Source organism: Stomoxys calcitrans, chromosome 4 (genome assembly GCF_963082655.1).
Source record: "Stomoxys calcitrans chromosome 4, idStoCalc2.1, whole genome shotgun sequence".
NCBI classification, from domain to species: Eukaryota; Metazoa; Arthropoda; class Insecta; order Diptera; family Muscidae; genus Stomoxys; species Stomoxys calcitrans.
The window spans coordinates 161,090,841-161,114,088 of record NC_081555.1 but is presented as its reverse complement, the minus strand read 5'-3'; the positions used below and the strand labels follow the sequence as shown (position 1 = coordinate 161,114,088).

The following is a 23,248-nucleotide window of genomic DNA, read 5'->3' as shown; positions in this document are numbered from 1 at the left end:
CTATAAAGAGAGTATTACTTTTTCACCCAATTTCCTTGAGCATTTCGTCGACGTTTTTTTTTTCTTATGGAGTTTGACAGCATTCCGCCTGAAAAGATGAACAGAATACTCAGCTTAAACCACGGGCAATTATTAGGTGTTTACTTTAACGAAATAAATAAAAATAAATATTAACGGCTTATACCCAAGTTTCCACAAGAGCCCAAATCCATTTAATTTGAGCAATCTCCAGAAACCCGTTTCCACTACGATTTATGCGGTTTTTATTTGACAACAGTGACGTTTTTGACCGCGTTTTTATTTTGATTGGCATTTTTACTGTGTTTAACATATACATTGCGGTCAGCAATTAAGTTTGTGAAACGATTTTATTAAATTACTACTAAATTTTATAATTTCAATAAAAAATTGTCAGAAAAAAGTGCTGCCCAAATACTTTTAACGAAATACTTTCAACGAAATAACAATTATTAGCAAATATTGCTCTTCCACTTTTGTTTTTTTGTAGTAACACAACGCAAACAACACAATTTACCAAAATAATGCTGGTGGTAAAACATATGATGGGAGAGTTGCCTACATATCTTTTTATTGCAATTCTACATTAAATGAAGTAATGTTTTGTGAAAACTTTTCACAATGAACGATCTTAATATCTACCTTTAGCGGAAAGGGGGTTTCATTAGTTTACTTTAGGTTGTTTAATAAGACCAGTTATTATTTTATTGCCAACACATATATTTTTTTCGTTTTGAATTCAAATTCATCTGGCAGCGCCCTCATCATTATGAGTTTGAAACAAGCGTCCGCACAAATTGTAAAATGTAGTGCAAACTGCTAAACTTCTTCCACTTTATCTCCAGTGATCGAAGCCAACCCGATTATAGCCGACGGCGTCGCCATGTATTATTGCTTCGGCCGCGCAGCAGGCGTTTTCAGCGGCTTATATTGAGCAATGAATCTCAGCAATAAATCGGCTGAGGCGAAATAATCATACTAAAACAAATACATATAACATAAATAAATAAAACACATAACATAAATAAATACATATAATAATCATCCAGAAATTGAATTTACGAAGCCGACGAGCCGCCGCCGTTCAAGATTTTGCTCAACCGTCGCCAACGTTGAAAAAATCTCGTCTTCGTTTACTGCATTCCTCCATTCCATTCAATTCTAAACAAACAATTCAAATCCTTCTGTCCTTTTCTTTTAAGCAGAATATGATTATAAAATAAAAATTTATCAATTAGCAATAATAAAATAAATTAAAAATATGGAAAAACAAGTTGTAACTTATTACACATCTGGTTGGTTTAACTTTTCTTTGAAAAATAAAATAAAATTTAACTTTTAACAAATTATTCGCCACATTCACAGACGGTATATTTAATTGGTACTCTTAAAATTCACAGTACTCTCGTAGTCTATTCTCTTAAGTTCTCTTGATAAAAAATCTCTCTTCTCTTAATTTTCTAATTTGTCGTACCCAGCGTTTTTTTAAAGAGTCGCTCGGCAGCACGGACTATTCATTCAATTCATTCAATAGTCACCCGTCGAATCGAAAGGTTGAAAGAAAGTTTAGATCTTTTAAATTTTTTTGCCTTTTTACCCGCCCGCCCCGTCGAAAGGAATACAAAGAAGTAATTTCTATTTTTTTTTATTTATTTATGAATAAACAACAAAATACACAAGTGTTCAAATGAAAATTAAAAATAATTTTTGATAGTTTAATTGTGATGGTTGATATTCATTCATCTCGATTAAAAGTGAGTTAAAACTTGATATTGATGACGTTAGTGGCATCAGTGTGTGTTGTGTGTGTGTGCATGGCTCCTTTGGCCAGTCTTTTATTATGCGGGAATTATGAACGGCAAATTAAAGAATCAACGAAAATTGAATTGTTTTAATTAAAGCTAATGAATCGTTAACGCAATCGTTCCTCATTTCATTGTTGAGTGGATTTTGGATTTCAAAACGTAGAAGCAGCCACTATGCTGCCGCACCCAAAATTTGTTTAATAAATTAAAAGAATCTAAAGCTGTTGAAAGTAGTAGCATCATCAGTGTAGCCAGCAGTCATAAAATCAAAAAAAAAAATGCAAACGCATGAAATGAAAACAAGTTGATAGAGAAATTGTTTGAATGGAAAAACGTGTAGAAAGGAAAATTTTTAACAATAAAAAATTGTCGAGAGTTTAATTAAACAAATAACCCAGCTTTTTAATAACAATTCAACAAAAAAAAAAACAAACCAGAATGTTAAAAAACAACTAAACTCGCCAGTGGCTGTACTCTTGTTTCACCTCTTTCAATGCTACTACGATTACAACAACGACGACCAACGACTTTACCTCACAAACAAACCAACAACAAGCTAGCAATAATAACAACAACACAAACTACTACTACTACTACAACAACAGCACAAAATCATCAACATCACCATTGTCAGCCTAAGCCACAGCGTAGCAATAACAGCAACAACAAGCGAACAACACCTCAAAGATATCGTCATCATTTATTGAAGCGCAAAGTAAAAAAAATATAAAACAAAAACAAAGTTTATAGCAGCAAACACACAAAAAACTCGTATCCTAAGCTCAACCGAAAAAAATTTAGATTGAAATTAATAAGAAAAAAAGAATATAATTCCACTGAAAATAAAAGCCCACTAACAGCAGAATAGCAAGAAGAAGAAAACATAGCAACGTTGTTATTGTTGTTGGCGAAATTCAACTCAGAAATTATACTCTCCAAAAACACCACAGAGTGGCTGGGCAACAAACTGGCAGACTAACAGACTTAGTTCTCTCTTATTTCACAGATAGTATCTCCCCTTCCCTTCACCCTGATTTTAAGTTTCTCACCTGAGTGTGGCTTGGGCCTGTCTCTTCTTAATTTTTTCTCTGTTTGACAAATAAACTCTCCGCACACACATATACACTCATTGAGGTGTTCTATCTGTGTGTGTTTGGATTGAAAGCGCCCAGCTGCCTTATTGGCTCCATTCTCCCTTAAGGCGGTGTGTTTCGGGTTTAGTTTGTTAATTAAAAATATTTTCTTTTTTACTAATAGATTTTTTTTAATTGTTTAAACAAAAAGGTGTTAATTGTTGTTAAATTGAATGATGACTCTCCTTCTGTTCCATTCTACAACTCTGGCAAACATTTTGAGTTAATTTTCATTTATTGTTCTTGTTTGGTTCGCAAATTGCGCACGCTCCGCTCTCCCCCTGACTCTCCTTCTGCAAGAATTTGCCCATCCATCTCATTTCTCTGTTGATGTTGTGAGTGGTTTTTTGTTGTGTTGTTGTTGGATTATTGTGTCGAGTTTGTCTTTTACAAACGCCGCTCTGGTTTGTGATGTCATTTTTTTTTGTTGGCTGCGTGTGTGTGTGTGTGTGCGTTCATCTGTCGTAATTCTGTGGTGCCAAAAATTGACAAACATTGAAGAGATATGGAATGTTATGGATGCTTGTGGTGAACCATAGAAAAATATATTTGTGGATTTATATTTTGTCATAGTCCTAAGCACGCGGAGAGTTTAAAACTCTTATTAAAGGTGAGTTTATGATTTACGATCTATTTAATTCTCAGACAGAATTTATAGTTTATCTATACAGTTGAATTAAAACAATGATTTTTCCACAAGTTTTACTTTATGAGGTTATTGCGATTAATATTAAGATGAACTCTTTGGATTTTTTTTTGCCGAAGACATCTTAATTCAAAAATGAAAAGATAACGAGAAAACGTAAACCGAAATAGTTACAGTAATGTCCAGAGGTGGGAACTTCCCCTCTTGTTAGGTACTTCTTGATGTAAACATTGAAAACGCCGATACAACGCCTGTACACACCTTCATAGTCTTTACAGTTTTTACTTCCAGTGTTGGTGCTCACCGTGGTGCAGTGGAAAACATGTCTGCCTCTGACGCTGGATGCCTGGGTTCGTATCCATGCGAGAACAGAGGTCTTATCTGAACCTAATGTTGGATACATTTGTCCTGTATTAAGCCATATAAAAACTTCTTGTCATAGAAGTGTCGACATGCCGTTCGTACTTGGCTATTAGAAGGTGTTTCCTTATCATTGAGTTTAAACTTAAATCCGACAGCACTCATAAATGTGTAAGAAGTTTGCCCTATGTTTTTTAATGGAATATTCGTGGACAAATTTAATTTGCAATTAGTGTTGACAGCTTGTGCAGGAAAATGTTGAATTGATTGAAAAATTTCAGGTCAATATGGGTGTCAAATCAAAGATTTCGGAAGCAAAGTAATAACAATTTTTTTTTTCGAAAGTGTTTTCAAATCTCTTAATTCCCTTAAAGTAGATTAAAGACAATTTTTAACATCACAAAAAAAAAATTATGAATTTGGTGATTTACTCATAAAGGGTGATTTTTTAGGAGCCAAAAAGAAAGTTAAAAAAAACATGCATTAAAATCAGAAAAATTCATAAAATGTTTATTTGAATCCTTGGTACGGTCCATATAATTTAATGTTTGAAGATTATTTCATGTAAATGCTGTCCGCTTAGTCCAATTTTGGCAATAATTCGGTATTTCACGAATAAATGCTTCAATGTTGAGCGGGCTTGTCTGTATAGACATGAGCTTTAATTTAACTCGACAAAAAAAGTCTAAAGGCTTTAAATCGCACGATCTAGGTGGCCAATTTACCGGTCCCGAACGTGAAATAAAATGTTCACCGAACTCGCCCCTCAATAGGTCCATTTTTAAGCGTTCTGCGTGGCATGTGGCACCGTCTTGTTGAAACCACATATAATTCAAGTCAAACTCTTTCATTTCGTTCCTTTCCTTGTATTTTCATAAAGGGGAAGTATTAAGAAAAGTTTCATACAGAAATTTAGCGCATTTTCAAACCACCCAGCTTTCTTAAAGCCAATATGGCTAATTTTTTATTACTAACTTTCAAAAGTTTCAAATTCCCGCTTGTTTTTCCCCTTTTTATACCCACCACCCAAGGATGGGGGCATTTTCATTTTGTCGTTCCGTTTGCAACACATCGAAATATCCATTTCCCACCCTATAAAGTATATATATTCTTGATCAGCGCAAAAGTCTAATCAAAAATGTCCGACCGTCTGTCTGCCAGTCTGTTGAAATCACGCTACACTATTTAAAAATGAAGATATTGAGCTGAGACTTTTCACAGGTTCTTTCTTTGTCTATAGGCGGGATAAGTCCGAAGATGGGCTATATCGGACTATGTCTTGATATAGCCCCCATATAGACCGATCCGCCGATTTAGGGTCTTAGGCCCACGAAAGCCACATTTATTTGACACAGAGTGTTGTGTTAGGCCTGTCGACATCCTTATTCAATTTGTCCCAGATCGGTTCAGATTTGGATATAGCTGCCATATAGACCGATCTCTCGATTTAAGGTTTTGGGCCCATAAAAGGCGCATTTATTGTCCGATTTTGCCGAAATTTAGGACAGTTTGTTTTTTAGGTCCCTCGACACCTCTCTGCAATATGCCACAGATCAGTCCAAATTTGGATACAGCTACCGTATAGACCCATCTTTCAATTTTCGGTCTTGGGTCCATAACAGTAGAATTTATTGTCCGATTTCGCCGAAATTTGGGACAGAGGGTTGTGTTAGGCCCTTAAACATTCTTCTTTAATTTGGTTCACATCGCTCCAGATTTGGATTAGCTGCCATATATTGGGTTGTCCAAAAAGTAATTGCGGATTTTTCATATAGTCGGCGTTGAAAAATTTTTTCACAGCTTGTGACTCTGTAATTGCATTCTTTCTTCTGTCAGTTATCAGCTTGTTCTTTAAGCTTGCTTTAGAAAAAAAAAAGTGTGAAAAAGTATATTTGATTAAAGTTCATTCTAAGTTTTATTAAAAATGCATTTACTTTCTTTTAAAAAATCCGCAATTACGTTTTGGACAACCCAATAGATCGATCTCTCGATTTAAGGTTTTGGGCCTATAAAAGGCGCACTTATTGTCCGATTTCGGCGAAATTTGACACAGTGAGTTATGTTAGGCTTTTCGCCATCCGTGTCGTATACGATTCAGATCGGTCTATATTTGGATATGGCTACCAAAAAGACCATTATATTGTTCTGCAATATCCCTGTCGAATGTGGACTTGTACCAAATTTCTGTAAATCTGCTATGGGGGCATAAATTATGCATTTTTCATCGGATTATGGTATAAGGTCGTTTACATATATACGCGAGGTGGTGGGTATCCAAAGTTCGGCCCGGCTGAACTTAACGCCTTTTTACTTGTTTTATTTGAATTAAAGCTTGAAATGATCTTTATACCCAAGCCGACTCACTAGTTTTTTTCTGAATGTTATATCCCAAATAGAACATCCCATTTCATTGCACATATGAGTAAAGAACATTTATTTTCTATCACTTCCTCTATAAATCAAAAAGAAACACAAAATTATCTCTTCTATCCTATATAATGCATTAACAAAGACCATTTTTTGAAAAAGTCGATCTTGCGAATTGTTGTTGTTGTTGTCACCATTAAACATGAAAGAAGACCATCTACTCCAAAGCGAAGTCTATGTATTCTTAATTCCATCTAGACTTCGCTAAATTCCGTGTAAAATTCTCTATTTGTGAAATGTACCCTTATATGGGAGCTACTATAAAATATTGGTCGTTTCGTCCATGGAATATACTTTCGTTTGCAAAATTTTAGACAGATTGGAACAAAAATGTGGGTTTCAGAGCAAAAGTACCTAAAATTGTGGGTTCGTTAGTATCAGACCCTGTGTTGGGTTCTCAATATACGGAACAACCGAACAAAGCGCGCAAACTGAGAAACAGCAAATTTGGTAAAGTCTTAATCAGAGATTAAAAGCGAAGACTTAACTACACAGCTAAACACTGACCTTCATAAATGATACCATGTTGATATGATGAACGGTGTATATTTTAAGATTAATGGCGCTTTTTAATATAGAAAATAAAATCAATTCTTACAAAGATGTTTTCTCTTGTAAGAAGTGATCACTGCAACTCACTTCAGGACTTGAATTAATAAAAGTTTTGCATAAATACAAATAACTTACTTATTTGAGCCGATCTAAAATAATTTATACTGACATAAATCTTAATTTCCATTTTAAATAAATCCCGCAAAAAAATGGCACATACATTATACAAATCCTCTAGCAAACAAACATATACACACACATACATACCTATACAAAACACAAAAAATTCAGTGTGGCATACAAAATGCCAGTATTTATTGGGAAAAACTCTGACAGGTGGTGGTGTGTGATGAGGTGTAAGAGCAGATAACGTAGGCAACAACAACAACAAAAGTAAAGTGAAGTGAAAAAGGGAAAAGCAGAAAAACAAGTTGTTGTTGTTGTTGTTGCCTTAAAGTGGTTTGTTTTCTTGCACACCAAACGCAGAGATTCACACACACACACACTGCCATAGAGATTACACATCACGTTACAAAAGAGAGCAATAGAAGAATATACATTTTTGCACTTCCATTCGTACGTACATACATACATACTTACATCTCCTTACATACCCATGTACCCTGCAAACATTTTTTTTCGCCAAACATTCTTCCGCGAATCTCCCAGATGAAGGTTATGAGAAAGCCAGAAGATTCTTGGAAGATCTAAGAATCTAGCAATTATCGTGTGGACGAGTAAAAAATTAGCGTTTTGGAAGATTAATAAAATACTCCTCTTAGGCATTATTCGCCTGGACGAGAAAAGAAAAAGTGCTTTGTAATGTTGTTGTTGTTTTAACCACATTTGCATGTGGAGGTAGCGATCCTCGCCATGCTGCTGTAAATAAGCAAGCTTGTTCCGGTCCAAAGGACCGATCGCTGGTTATATATAGGCGCCAATAACCCGCCTTGTCATATCGAGCATCATAGGCACTCAGTATTTGTGCAAGAGCTGGTGCCGCCCGGCCTCTCACTGAAACTCTTCGCTCGATACCGCTGAGTGTCCGCGACTGCCGTTGCAGCTACTCCGTATGGAGCATTCCACTATCCGCAACCTGTGGACGCGCCCGGTAGCTCGCTGCTAAGCTTCTCGTGGCCTCACATAACACCGGACGGACCTCAATGTTCCAGCCTATGTGGTGCTCACAGCTATTCCGTGCTGAAAGTGTTGTGTAATATTTATTATATATTATTCTGTTAGAGCTGCTCGTCATTGGCTTGGAAGATCTAAAAATGCATTAGTTTGCTCATAAAAAACTTAGCAACTCCGAAAAAAGTAAAAAAAAATACTCGTCATGTTCGTCATACTAAGTACCAATCGTCAAATAAGCCAAGTCGACTCAAAACAAAACATCGAACATCATTATTCAACACAAGACCTAAACGCACCACGTATAAAAATAAAAGCAATCGCCAAAAGTTAACTAAGGCGATTTGTAAACAAATCTTCTGGGCGATTATAGCGCAATGAGTTACGTATCAGTCGTCGCGAAGAGTTGCTAAATCTTCCACAGACACAATGGATTGTCCAATGATATCCTATAAGAGAGTTTCATGTCTCTAAAGAATCATCGCGAAAGGATTGTTTAATGATATCCCAGAAGAGTGTTTCGCGACTCATTCGGAAGAACAATTTATGATGGGGACGAACGCTCTTTCAAAATAATGAAAAATGTTTGCAGGGTACTCGTGGTACACTGGCGGCTACCGCCAATTACTTCCTTTTTGTTTTCCTTCTGCTTTGTTTCTGTCTGTTTTAACTCATCGTAAAGCAATAAACCAAATGAGCTGGAAATGTGGCCATCAAAACAAAAATGACAACACAATTTCGCAAAGAAGGAAATAGGGAAAATGCGAGGAACGTTAGGTATGATTTTTAGAAAAGACGAACAGGTTTTCCATCCATGTTAGTATTTGTTGTTCTACCTACAACAACATAACATTAGGTAGAGTTTGATGCTGTCCCACAGAGAGTTGCCATAAGCAGGAAAAGAAAATAATTACAGACTATTTTTGTTTTAAAAATGTGAGGTTTTCTAAATTCAGAAATAAAATTGTAACTCTCAATTAATTACATTTTTATACCCACCACTATAGGGTAGGGGGTATACTAATCTAGTCATTCCGTTTGTAACACCTCGACATATTGATCTGCCAGCCCATCAAGTATATATTTACATATATTCTTAATCGTCTCGAGATTCCGAGTCGATCTAGCCATGTCCGTCCGTCCGTCTGTCGAAATCACAATAGGGTTCGAACGCGTAAAGTTAGCCGCTCGAAATTTTGTATAGATGCTTCCTACTGATGTACTTAGCAGGACTCTTAAAGATACGTGCGACGGCGGAGTGGGCTACCGAAAGTGGTCTAGGAGTAAATCCGTGCATGACAGAAGTAGTTCTTTTCATTAGGAGGTACAATAGTCCCCACCCCGGGGGACCATTTGGTGAAAAGTATATAAAATCTCTTCACCACGGTTTGAAGTCTTGTTTTGAGATTTCCTTAAATTGTTAAGGATCTCCTGGATACGACAGTGCTGTTTACATGTTGGTTGAAAGAAAGTTCTGGTTTATCAGTCGGAGTAGAAGGGAAGACTAGGATGGATGGTATGAAGGTAATGGATGGGTAGGTGGTGATGGACGGTTAAAGCGACGAGACGGAGGATGGATGAGTGGAGAGAGTTGAAGGCTACTGTATCGTTGAAGTCTTCGGAGCTTGTCGAGTGGGTGTGAGTGTAGAAGTTCTGATCGTTTGAATGTGTTTTACATTGTGTCGCTTCTATTCCTTGCGAAAAGCAGAATGTAAACCGTGTTGTGTGAATGTTTCTGTGGCATTCATGTTTTGGCTCAGTCTTGTGCCGGCTCATTTTGGGCTATGCCAACCGATTTCTGATGGTTTCTGAATGACGAGTTGCTACGGATTGGTGCTTGCATCATCCCACTAGGTGACCAGTCCGGAATTGGTAAGAGTTCAACTGAAAGTAGTTGAACTGCGTGGTCGGAACAGAGTCCTTAATCTGGTACATCGGGAGTAAAGAGCCCCTTAAACTTTGGTACAAGCCTAACCATGATGGTGATGACCCAGTTGGAAGCAACGTGGTTGCTATGCTTTGTACCTAAAATCGCAGTAATGGCATTTCGATGATCGGTGTGGAGTTGCATGTAATCTACCGGGTGCCATGACCCATAGATCGAAAGGAGTTTTAGATGGTGCTCGGCTCATAACAAATATTGAAATCATGTCCAAACAATGTTGGATTAAATAGGTACTCATGCTGACTCGGTCATGTGCGTTGGTAGGCGCATTATATTCACCCGGGTTTTGTTGTCAACATTCCAAAACAATGTGGCCTAATCTGGAACAGACTTCTTAGTCATTATGTCCGTCATGATAGGATACAATGACAATGACGTGCTGACAGACTAAAGGTTGCAAGTAACGACTTTTGCAGATGTTGTGTGGACGTCGGTGGTACCCTCAATCGAGACGACCAAGAGCCCGGTCTAGTGGTGGGAGACACCTCGAAACTTAGTTTCTGAGATTGTAAAAGGAGCGGGGAAGATCGAGGCATTTAGATTGCTATTCTACGTTCGGATAATGGAACAAATGTTCTGTTATAAGCACGTCGAGCAGTTAAAAGGACGTCGAGGAGGAAGAGATTTTAGAACATCTGCTGGCAATTAGAAGGAGTTTTACTTTAGGTTCTCATTCCTTTGAGAACTTGTCTGATTTAGCGGATGTAAACATTCGCATATTGTAGGGATTTATTAAGTGATTTTGACGTTTCAACGATGGGAACTAGAAGGCACCTTCCTTCTCCTGTTCTTGTGGTATTACAATGAACGAAAACGTCTGAGTGAGTCTGATGGCAGACTGCCGCATAGACCTAAATTAACCTTCCTATTGATGTAGGGCTTTGGGGATTGTAACTGGGCCACATCGGTTCAGATTTGGATATAGCTCCCATATAAAGTGGTCCTTCGGGTTGAATCTTTTAGTTCCTAAAAGACCCAATTGTTTTCCGAATGGGCTGACATTTCTATTACGGCTTTCAACAATCGTGCTAAGTATAGATTAAATTGGTATATAATCAAGTGATATAGCTCCCATAGGAACAGGTCTCTCAATTTGACCTCTTGATCCCCTGGAAGCCGTAGTTGTTATCTATTTTGGGTGAAATTTTTTAATTTTAGCGTTCTGTTATGATTTCGAACATCCCGGCCAAGTACAGTCCAAATCGATGTATAACCTGATATAGCCCCTATATGAACTGACCTCCTGATTTGACATCTTTATAACTTCGGCCCTTTAAGCGTAGATCCTGTAGAATATTCAATATCATAAGGAATGCTATGTGCCTAATTTCGTGAGGATAATAGGCTGTAGAAGGGAGGTAACAATTTCATTTTGGTCATCGCTGATCTAGATCTGAACCGATTTCGATGAAATTTACCAGTATGGAGGCTCATAATAGACTCCTTCCACATTTTTGCAATACTAGTCTAAATCGGGCGAACATATATATGGGATCCATATCTCCCAGTTTCTTTGGTTTTCGGCCTTAGGCTAAAAAATTGTCTGTCTCATATTTGACAATGTTCCGAAAAAAATTGCAATTTCTACTTTGTTCACAAATTAACACGGATAGAAATACATATAAAACGAAATGGAATATTAAATACATACTGCGTTGATCCGTATATTTTTCAATGGGTCTCTCTATGTGTCTCTCTCTTTTCTGGGTGGTTGAAACGAATGCAAACGAATCATTTTTTCGTGTAACAAATTGTCTTTTACTGTAAACGTAATATTTTTGGCTTAATCTTTGAATGAATCTTTATCACGGACGACGTTCCCAAAAGTTTTACCATAGACGATGTGACTTTTATATAAAGAGGAGAAAACTTCACGACTAACATTTGGCAGTGGAGAGAAATATATCTCAATGGGTATAAAAATTAGTACTTCACCAATAAAAACAAATTTGATTGTCTCAAATATATTCTCAAAAATATTCCAGATATACGGTATAATTTCAATTTTATTCTATTTTATTTTATCTTATTTTGTTTTATTTTCTTCTAATTTTATTTCGTTTTCTTTTCTTTTATTTATTTATTTTTTTTAACAGTCATACATAAAATTGGCAATACTGTAATACTGTTACCAATGTATCACAATCTCATGAGTTGAAGTTTTCATTACACACAATGCATTTATTTTCTCTTCCAAGAGCAAGAGAAAATATCTATGAGATTTTGTGAGTGTATCTTTGTATCAAGTAAATCAAACTCAATTAGCGTTAAGGTGGGGCAGGCGTCGTCATCATAACTTGATGTATGAAAAAGACATAAAGAGCAATAGAGAAAGAGCGTGAGTTGAATTTCTAATATAAAAATGCAGAAACTTTTATAAAAGAGTAGTATAATGAGTTATCCCCTTTAACTGCCCCCCTGCCCCACAACCATCATACGTAGTCAGTCAGTCAAGTCAAGCAACTTAACTCACATACACAAACACACTACTTATAGACGCCATTATAATCATTACGAATGAGATGATAATGATGATGAGCAAAAACATCTGTCAACATCTAATGTTGGAGAGTAGTAAATATTAAGCCCGAAGCATGGTTCAAGAGTGCTCTACTCATACAAATGATGAACTTTGGTGTGGGAACACACAGTCGCATACAAACCAAAGAAAAAACAAGAAAATGATGGAGGAATTTATTGTTGTTGTTGTTTGTTGCTAATGTCCATGCCGTTTTTTCGTTTCGTTTCTTTTCGTTTGGTTTGGTTTGGTTCATTCATTCTTTTTGGAAGCTTTTTCGCTTTTTTTTCTGATAGGTGGGGTAAGAGGTAACATGAAGGGAGTTATGTTCTCATACACATGGCTCCCTCGTCACTAAACACGTTGAAGCGTTGGTTTTTTTTGAAAATGTTTGTTTTTTTTTCGTTTCTCTTCCCAAAATTAGCACAAAAAGTTTGTGAAGGTATAAAAGACTATCAGATATAGTTATACATATACACCCATACGTATGTTTACTCACACAAATGCTGACACCTACAATTTGGTGGTTTTGTGGCTTTATTTTGTTCTGTCTCTTATTCGCCGTTACTAAATGACAGAAAATTTTAAGCAAAAAATTAAAAAGAAACAAAAACAACATACACGTGTAAGAGGATGGTATAAAAATTTGGTAGAAATAAGGTAGAACGGGGTGCCCAAACTTAACTTAACTAAAGGAAGACCTAGTAAGACGGAGAACTTAACTTAAAAAAGGCGTATGGTACTGTAGCATATACTTCATTAAACTTTTATCAAATTAACTTGTCTTTAAGAATTCAAATAATGACTGGGCTAGATCCACATGTCTCAATGTTTACCCAGAGAAGAAATATGCCTGTTCACGACGAAGACGAAGGTGGGCCAATTTAATGCACCACGTTTCCTCAGTAAGAAGATTTCGATATCTGACAAGGTCAAATACTTAGGTGTGATCTTGGACAGGAATCTGAATTGGTCGGTGTCACATTCAGGAGAGTACTGAGAAGGCTCACATATGTTGGGCACTATGTAGACGAGCCGTAGGCTCGAAATGGGGCGTGAATCCGAGGATAGTCCACCGGCTCTACAGGAGAGAACATGTCGTCTTGGCATAGGCGGAGCGATGAGGACCACGCCCACTAGGGCACTGGGAACTATTCTAGATATCCGACCCATTGACATACAGATTACGTGTGAGGCAGCCACTGCGGCTATAAGACTTAAGGCGATGGGAGAGTGGATTGAGGATGGGAGCAGCACATACCATCGCGATATAATCGAGGCGACGATAAGAAACCTGGAAGGAAGGGAAGAGGTTTCCGATCGGATACCTGAGATGAACCTTGATGTCGAGTGCGAGGCACTGCTGCCATCGGTACAGTCTTGGATTGACGGAACCCTGGTATTGCCATCATGTTACACGGAGGACAGAGTGAACCTTGGGGTCTACATTGGAAACCCAGGGACCGCCTGCAGGCGGAGATCCGTGCGATCACGGAATGCGTGAAGTGGTGTGGTGTTAAAGCGAGGACGTCCAGTGTAAACAACTTTACCAACAATAAAATTGCCATAAGGCCAATAACAACCAGGACGGTAAGGTGGCGAACAGTCATGCAGTGTAAGAAGGCGATAACGCCTTCTCTGTCATTCAGTATAGCTATTGGTATCATAAGGGGACACATAGGACTACGAACTCACTTATGTAAAATGGGTGCGGCAAGTGATAGCATGTGTAGGGCATGCGGGAAAGATGATGAGACGTTGGAGCATTTTTTTTGTCATTGCCCGGATACCGGCACTAAGGTGGAGACACAATACCAGGCATGAACCAATTTAGGGGAGTGGTATTGAAAACAATTAAGGATGTTGTAAGTAGCACGGAATTCCTAACTTAAAATTTTCTTTTTAGAGGTTACTTTATAGTTTTTAGAGCGCACAACAAACCGATTACTGGCTTAGGTGTATGTCCATAGTGGCATGGGGCGGATTGATATCTGCACCCTCTTTTCAACCTAACCTAACCTCAAAGAAATCGGTCAAGATTTTGATAGACTTGAATCGGACTGCATTCATTGATATATGAGAAATTTGTTCCTGTTCCTTCATGGGCAAATTTGCCATTTATGTATATCGCCCGATTTTCACTTCTAAAGCCAATGCAAGCGCATTTATTGACGAATCTTGCCAAAATTGTGCACAAAGCTTTCCTCGGTGCCTACAACAATATCTAAGAAGTTTGTTCAAAATCGATTCAGATTAAGTTGTAGTTCCCATATAAATGTTCGTCAGATTATGGGTAATTTGCAATATGTTGTCATTTGTCAATCGCAGTTATTACTTTTTGAACATATTTGCTTTGCTGGAAACTTGATGCCGAGGTCCATCAAAATTAGTTCAGAATTAGATATAGCTCCCATTTTGTTTATTGGTTTGACCATTTGTTATGAAAAAGTAAGTGGGAGTGATACAAAATTAGTGTAAATCACTCGTCGTAGTGCAAGGCTGGCGTTTTTTCACTGACCATCAGAACGTGGTTACAAACTCAAACGGCAACAACAAAACAAATTTTGTCTTTACATTTGCAAGGGTAGTAATTTTGTGGCACACAGTTTGAATTTACCTAAACTGTGTTTTTCCCTACATTTATTCCAGTGCCTCGTCATATCATTAAAAATGTGATCTTTATATCACATACCTACACACATACATATGTGGCCATATGTTCCGTAGTGGTAGTTCAAGTCTCCACTCACACACATCACTACCATCATCACCATTGTCGTCCCCACCACCATAAATAATGACGTCAGCTTTTTTTTCGTAAAAAACTACAGACTAAACCGACGCCACTGCCCCCCATATGGGAACATAAAACATTCTCTAATAAAACATTTTAATTTTGAAAGTGTTTTTTGGCATATGGTCTAAAATCGTTAGTTGTGCGTTGCTTGTTATTGTTTTCATTTTTTTTTCAATTTTCCGCTATCATTCTTGTTTTTCATAGCTAAAAATAGTTTTTTCATCCACATCATTATTTTGTTTTCTCAGTCGCTAATTAATTAATTTGAAATCTATTTTAAGTAGTATACAATATAAGCTACAAAGTTTTTAAATTCTTGAAATTTTTAGGGATTAATTTAAAAAGTGAAATCACTTTCTATTAAATAAGACTTTAATAAAAACTACATAGAGGAACATGAAAAGCAAAAAAAAATAATTATAATAAAAAAAAAATTATAAAATAAATGATAAATATTTTGCAAGGTGTTCTTATAAAAATGAAATGCTCGAGAAATTTTCTTGGAAAAACATGAAAATAATTGTTCATTATTTCAATAAAAATTAAAATGTTTTTTTTTAATAATTTTGATGAAAATAACATTTTAAGGAGTTTCTACAGATTCCACAGAGGTGGTTGTTGTCAGTCGATTAGATCAGCTGGCAAACCATCGGCTTCTGCGGCCTTGTTCTACAGCCGTATGACTGCTATGTAGACCACATTTCTCTGCGCCACATCTTTTATATATAAAAATCAATTTGTGTTTGTTTGTTTTTGTATGTTCCTAGACTCAGAAACGGCTGAACCGATTTTCTTGAAATTTTCACCGATGGTGCATAATGATCCCGTGGTGAAAATAGGGTACTACATTTTTCGGTATCTGAAGGGGAAACGGACCCTCCCCCTTATCCTAATTTTCAGGAACGCCAGATCTCTGAGATGGGTGGTGTGGTTTTTAAGCAAAATTTTGTGTCCTCTCTTATAGTAACCTACAAACAAAAATTTGGTATCAAATTTCGGATGGGGTACCTAGGGTGGGCGCCCCACCCCACATCCTAGCAAATATATATATATATACACCAATCACCACAATATGGGACTCAAATGATAGGTATTTAAGATTGCTAAACGTATCTGGTATCCAATTGCCGGACCAAGTGTTTGGGGGACCACCCCAACCCCCAAAACACCCCTAAATCGGACATATTTACCGACCATGGCTATATGGGACTCAAATGAAAGGTATTTGTGAATAAATTACAAATTTGATATCCAAATTTGCGACAAAGTTTCTGGGGGTCCACCCCTTCCTCAAAACACCCCCCCCCAAACAGGACTTATTTACTGACCATGGCAACATGGGGCTTAAATAAAAGGTATTTGAGTGTAGAGCACGAAGCTGATATCCAGATGTGGGACCAAGTGTTTGAGGGGCCGCCCATCCCCGAGAACATCCCCAAAGAAGACAAATTTACGGCCATAGCAATATGGGGCTCAAATGAAAGGTCTTTGAAAGTAAAGCACGAATCTGATATCAATGTTCGGGAAAGGTGTCTATGGCCCCCCATAGCACCACCCAAATAGGAAGTATTTGCTGACCATTACAATATAAGGCTCAAATAAGAGGTATTTTAGAGTAGAACAAGAATCTGATATGTATTTTCAAACCCAAGTCACTGAGTGGCCGTCCCATCCCTCAAAAACACCCCCTACTATGGAAAAATGGAGCTCAAATTAAGGGTTTTTGGGAGTAGACCATGAATCTGACATCAACATTCGGGACCAACTGTCTAGGGGTTGTCCCACCACCATAACAACCCCCCAAGTGGGACGTTTTTGCTCACCAGGACAATTTGGGTCTTCAAGACTATGGAGCTCGATATTCATAGTTTTTAGGGCCCATGCCCAAAACCAGACATATTTGCTTTTGACTTTTTTAAGTGATTTAAGTGAATGGTATTTGAGATTAGATAACGAATTTGATATCCAATGTTGAGGCTAATGGCAATATGGGGTTCAAATATATGAGAATAGAGCAAAATTGCTAATTTTCCCATGAACATTCCAGTAAGGAAAAGGGGCAAACTTCTCACATATCAATGAGTGTAGTCCGATTCAAAATTTAAGCTTAATGATAAGGGGCCTCCTTTTTATAGCCGTGTCCGAACGGCGTGTCGCAGTGTGAGAATAGAGCACGTTGCTGATATATTTTCAGAGCTTAGTGATTGGGGGACCACCCCACTCCCCAAAACACCCCTAAGTCGGGCATATTTACCGACCATGTCAATGTGGGGCTTAAATGAAAGGTATTGGGGACAGAGCAAGAATTGATACCCACTTTCGGGACCTATTTTTGGGGTTCTACCCCTTTCCCAAAATACCCCACAAACATAAATTTTTTACTGACCATCGCAATATGGGGCTCAATTTAGAGGTATTTGGGAATAGAATACAAATTTGCTATTCAAATGTAGGACCATGTATTTAGGGCATCATTTGCTATTCAAATGTAGGACCATGTATTTAGGGCATCACCCCTTTCTGAAAACACCCCTCAAAGGGTAAAAATTTTTCGACCATGCCAATATGTGGCTCAAATGAAAGGTATTTAAGATTAGAAAACGAATTTGATAACCAATTTTGGGACCAAGTGTTTGGGGGACGCTTTATCCTGTAAACTAAAAGTTTGTCAAAACATTCTAAAATTTTATTTTCATGTTTAAATATATTTTTCTAAAACATATTCTTAGGCTAATAATTCCATTTTTTTTTGAACTGCCAAGTTTAAGAAATTTTTTAATAAAATCTAAAAATTACTATCTCGTCTTAATTGTTTTATCACCATATATATTTTCGGTGTTATAAAAATACATATACTTGTTGATCACCCAAAAATGTTTGTTCTTTATTAATGATGTCATATTTTCGCTCCTGCAATACACAGCTTATTTAGAGGCATTTTTATTACTATTTGTATAAAAAGTTTCTGTTTTTTACTTAAAAATGTTTGATTATTTTAATGGAATAAACTGTGCAAACGTGCTTTAATTGTTAATTTTTTAAGTGCTCATCATATTTCAATTTCTTTGCTCGATTCGCTTCAATAATTCACATCGCTCAGTTGGCGGCGCTCAAATGGTTTATTTTGTTTTCCAAATCGGCTTGATGAATGCCAAAAGGTATATTTAGCAAAAAAAAAAAAAAAACAATGTAAAACTTTGTAGGTTATTCAGGCAATTAGTAATGGTGCTTTGGTTTGATACTAATGAAGTTGACCCTTAAATCAAGATTTTTAAAAATTTTTAAAAATTTCTTTTAGCAAATGTTTTAAATATTTTTGAAAATGAGAGGAAAGTTTTTATAAAAAATCATTGTGGCCGTCGCAAAAAATGTGAAACAAAATTTTTATACGAAACTAGTCGAACCGGGCCCGCTCCGCTGCGCCTTCTTTAACTCTCTAATATCTTTTTAGGGTGGGGCACTTCGCCCTGAATGAGGATATCGATTTCGCGCCATTGTAGTCTATGACACTGAATGCGTTCGAATCCTGGCGAGAACATCGGACAAAGCATTTAAAGAAATTTTCCCAAAGAGGTGCCGCACTGCGGGACGCCGTTCGGACTTGGCTATAAAAAAAATTCCCTTATCATTGAGTTAAAACTTGAATCGAAAAGCACTCATTGATGTGTAAGAAGTTTGTCCCTGTTCGGTTCCTGGTGTTTTTAAAAATTATGGTAATGAGAAGTGCTCTTTGGGGAAGGGATGGCACCTCAGACATTTCGACTCAAATATGGATATCAAATTCGTGCTGCACTTCCAAATCCCTTTAATTTGAGCCCCATATTGCCATGGCCGGTAAATATGAACCGTTTGAAGGGTGTTTTGGGGCTGGGGCGGCCACCGATACTTTACACTGAAAATAGATATCAAATTCGTTCTTTATTCCCAACGGAAATGAAGTACAGTTGAAAGGGCGTACTCCAAAACACTTGGCTCCAAAATTGGATATCAAATTCGTTTTCTACTCTCGAATACCTTTTATTTGTGTCCCATATTATCATAATAGGTCAAATAGCCCATTTGGTGTATCTTTAGGAGAAAAAGCGCCACCTAGAATTGAACGAAAATTTTAATGTCATATTTGTAATGTACTCCCAAATACCTTTCATGTGAGTCCCATATGGCCATGTTCGGCTAATATGACTATTTGCAAGTATTTGGGGTTGGGCGACCTCCCATTACTTGGACCTAATGTTTAATGCCATATTTATAATCTACTGCCTAATACTTTTCAATTGAGTCCCATATTAACAGGAACTTTGCCACCTAGACTTGAACGCAAATTTTAATGTCATATTCGTAGTCTACTCCAAAATACCTTTCATGTGAGTCACATATAGCCATGTTCGGCTAATATGCCCATTTGGGGGTATTTGGGGGTGGGCGACCTCCTATTACTTGAACCTAATGTTTTATGCCATATCTGTAATCCAATGCCTATTACCTTTCATTTAAGTCCCATATTGACATGAACTTCGAATATATGTGTTTAGAGGAGTTTTGGGGTTAAGGGGCCCGCTGGGTATTTGGACCCAAATTTTAATACCATATTTGTTTTCTGGTCTCCAATACCTTTCATATGATACCCTTGTTGTGCCCATCGCACCACTTTCGGATATGGGTGGCGTTTTTGGGGTAAGGGGGAGGGTCCGCCTCCTCCCGATATCTAAAAATTTTATAGCCTATGTTCCTTCCAGGCAAACGTACACAATCTATGAAAATTTTAAGAAAATCTGTTCAGCCAAATATCATATAAACATAATGTATCTCATGGCGTTTTTGAGAGGTGGTGTGACCCTCTATATTTCGATCTGATTTTGTATGCCAGATTCCAATTCTACTCCCGAGTACCTTTCATTTGAGCCCCATATTGAAATGAACGTCGAATATGTCTGTATGGGGAGTTTCGCTCAAATTTATTGTAAATACCATATCCGCATTCTACTCTCCAATACCTTTCATTTGATACTGATATTGTCCCGATCGGTCTACTTTTGATATTGTGCTGTGTTTTTGGCATAAGGGGAAGGGTCCGTCCCCCTTCCGATACTGAAAAATTACATAGCCTGTGTTCCCTTCTAGACCAACCTACACAATATGCGAAAATTTCGAGAAAATCGGTTCTGTCGTTTTTCAGTCTATACGGAAACAAACGAACCGAGTCCCATGTATCCGTGATTGGCTAATGTGTCCATTTTGGTCGTTTCTGTGGGGTGGGATGACCCCCTACACTTCGACATGAATTTGTATGCCAGATTCGTAATATACTCCCGCATACTTTTCATTTGATATATGGGTATGAAATTTTCTTATCGGTCCACTTTTGATTTTGGTTTGTTTTTTGGCATAGGGGGGAGGGTGAGTATTTATAAAGCCTATGTTTCCTTCCAGACCCTACCTACACAATCTGTGAAAATTTCGAGAAAATCGATTCTGCCGTTTTTTAGTCTATACGCAACAAACACACCGAGTCCCATATATCCGTGATTGGTTAATGTGCCCATTTTGGGCGTTTTTGTGGGGGTGGGGTGACCCCCTACACTTCGACATGAATTTGTATGCCAGATTCGTAATCTACTCCCGCATACTTTTCATTTGATATATGGGTATGTCCTTATCGGTCCACTTTTGATTTTGGGTGGTGTGTTTGGGGTAACGGTGGAGGGTCCGCTCCCTTCCGTTATCAATAAATTAGAAAGCCTATTCCTTCTTCGTGACCATATTCCTAATCTTCTCCCGAATTTATTTCATTTGAGTCCCATATTGTCGTGATCGTCAAATAAATCTATTTTAAGGGGTTTGGGGCTGGGGCGGCCCCCCAGGTACTTGGATCCAACTTTAATTATGAAATTCGTACTCTACTCTTGAATACTTTTCATTTGAATCCCATATTGTCCCGATCGGTCCACTTTTATTTTTGGGTAGTACTTTCGAGGTAAAGGGGAGGGTCCGCCCCCCCTCTGATATCAAAAAATTATATAGCCTATGTTTCCTTCCAGACCCTACCTACACAATTTGCAAAAATTTCAAGGTAATCGGTTCATCCGTTTTTGAGTCTACACGGAACAAACAAACAAATACAAATTGAATTTTATATATAATAAGATTTTGTTGCAAAACTTTTTTTAGGCAGACATTTTTTTTAACTTAAACCTATTTTTTATTAAAAATACCAAAATAAAATAACTTCTTTTTTTTATATTTTCAGGTAAATTACTTCTATACCCTTGCTATACAAATTTTGTAAGTACCCCATTGTGATGAAGTATGTGGTTGTAGCAAGTAGTTGGGAATTCGTCAGAATTAGAGGTGTGCACGTGAGTTGTTGTGTCGTGACTCACACGTGATTCACGTGATTCGTAAATAAGATCCAAATTAAAGCACATGTTCGTGCGTGACCGTTTTTGAATTAAAATTCTTCGTGCATGAGTATATCGTGAGCGAAATCATGCTCACGACACTAATCACGACTCATGAGAAAATCACGACTCACGAGAAACACGACTCGCAAGACACTCACGACCGACGCGACACTGACGACTCACGAGAAAAAAATTGTATTCACGAACGACTTTTTTATGTCGACTCATATCCACGCACGCTCAGGAGACGAAAATTTTACTAACACACGCTCAGGGATGAACATTTTACTCACGCACCACTCACGGGACACTCACGTGGCACTCACATGAAAAATCACTCACCCGCACATCTCTAGTCAGAATTTCATTTCTATAGGACATTTTGTTAAAATCAGGTCTGCGTAGTCTGACCTTCGGACCGGAGTCTAATTCGGAGTTGGAGTACCAAGCCGCAGTCGGAGTACGGTTTGGTACGATCGACTGCGCAGTCCTGGTTAAACAAAATTTTTAAAGAATTTATTTTTACAATATCAAGTCTAAAATTAATTTAAATTAAATTCTACGGGAACGTCGTTGACAAATATACATTTTAATGAAAAATTTTATTTTTCCTTTGCTATAGGAAATTTGAGAAAATATCTTCTTTTAATTTTCCTTCTTCGGGAATTTTGTCAAATAAACCTTCTGCAAAGAAATGTGTCAAAATTTCCTGCTATAGGAAATGTGGACAAATTTTCCTTAAATAGTAATCTCTTAAAAATTTGCATTCAATAGCAAATTTTGTCAAAATTTCCCTTCTATAGCAAATTTTGTTAAAATTTCCCTACAATAGCAAATTTTGTCAAAATTTCCCTTCAATAGCAAATTTTGTCAAAATTTCCCTACAAAAGCAAATTTTGTCAAAATTTCCCTACAATAGCAAATTTTGTCAAAATTTACCTTCAATAGCATATTTTGTCAAAATTTCCCTTCAATAGCAAATTTTGTAAAAATTTCCCTTCAACAGGAATTTTTGTAAAAATTATCTTTTTATGATATTTTTTTTTAAGTTTGTCCATCAATATGAAATTTTGAAAAATTTTTCATTTAATATGAAATTTTTTGAAAATTTCCCTTCTATAGGAAATTTTGTCAAAATTGCATTGCTATAAGAAATTTCGTAAAAAATTTCCTTTAATAAGATAAATCTACAAATATTGAGCATAAATTCTTCTTCAATAGTGAATTTTGTAAAAATTTCTCTTCAATAAGAAATGGCATGAAAACTTCCCTTCAACAGGAAATTTCGTGAAAAATTCCCAAAGATAGGAAATTTTGGCAAATTTTCTTCCGATTCAACAGGAAATTTTATACGAATGTCCCTTCAATGGGAAGTTTTGTAAAAATCTCCATTCAATAGAAAATTTTGCCAGCATTTTCCTTCAATATCAAACTTTGCAAAAATATCCCTTCAATATTAAATTTTTTCAAATTTTCCCTTTGATTTGAATTTTTTGTTTTAATTTCCCTTTAATT

The 23,248-nt window shown here is 37.0% G+C and overlaps 1 protein-coding gene across 4 annotated transcripts in view; it reads left to right on the top strand.

Annotated features, from left to right (window-relative positions):
* Window positions 1–1,549: 1,549 nt before the first annotated feature.
* LOC106085484 (neuroglian) overlaps window positions 1,550–23,248 on the top strand; it is a 225,563-nt gene continuing 203,864 nt past the window's right edge. For 3 of the 4 annotated variants that reach the window (XR_001220951.2, XM_013249750.2, XM_013249751.2), the window contains exon 1: window positions 1,550–1,646. The gene's annotated coding sequence lies outside the window, so the exon portion shown is untranslated. Of the gene's footprint in view, window positions 1,647–1,674; window positions 1,773–23,248 lie in introns of those variants that run through there. The other variant, XM_059368317.1, reaches the window with a different exon arrangement.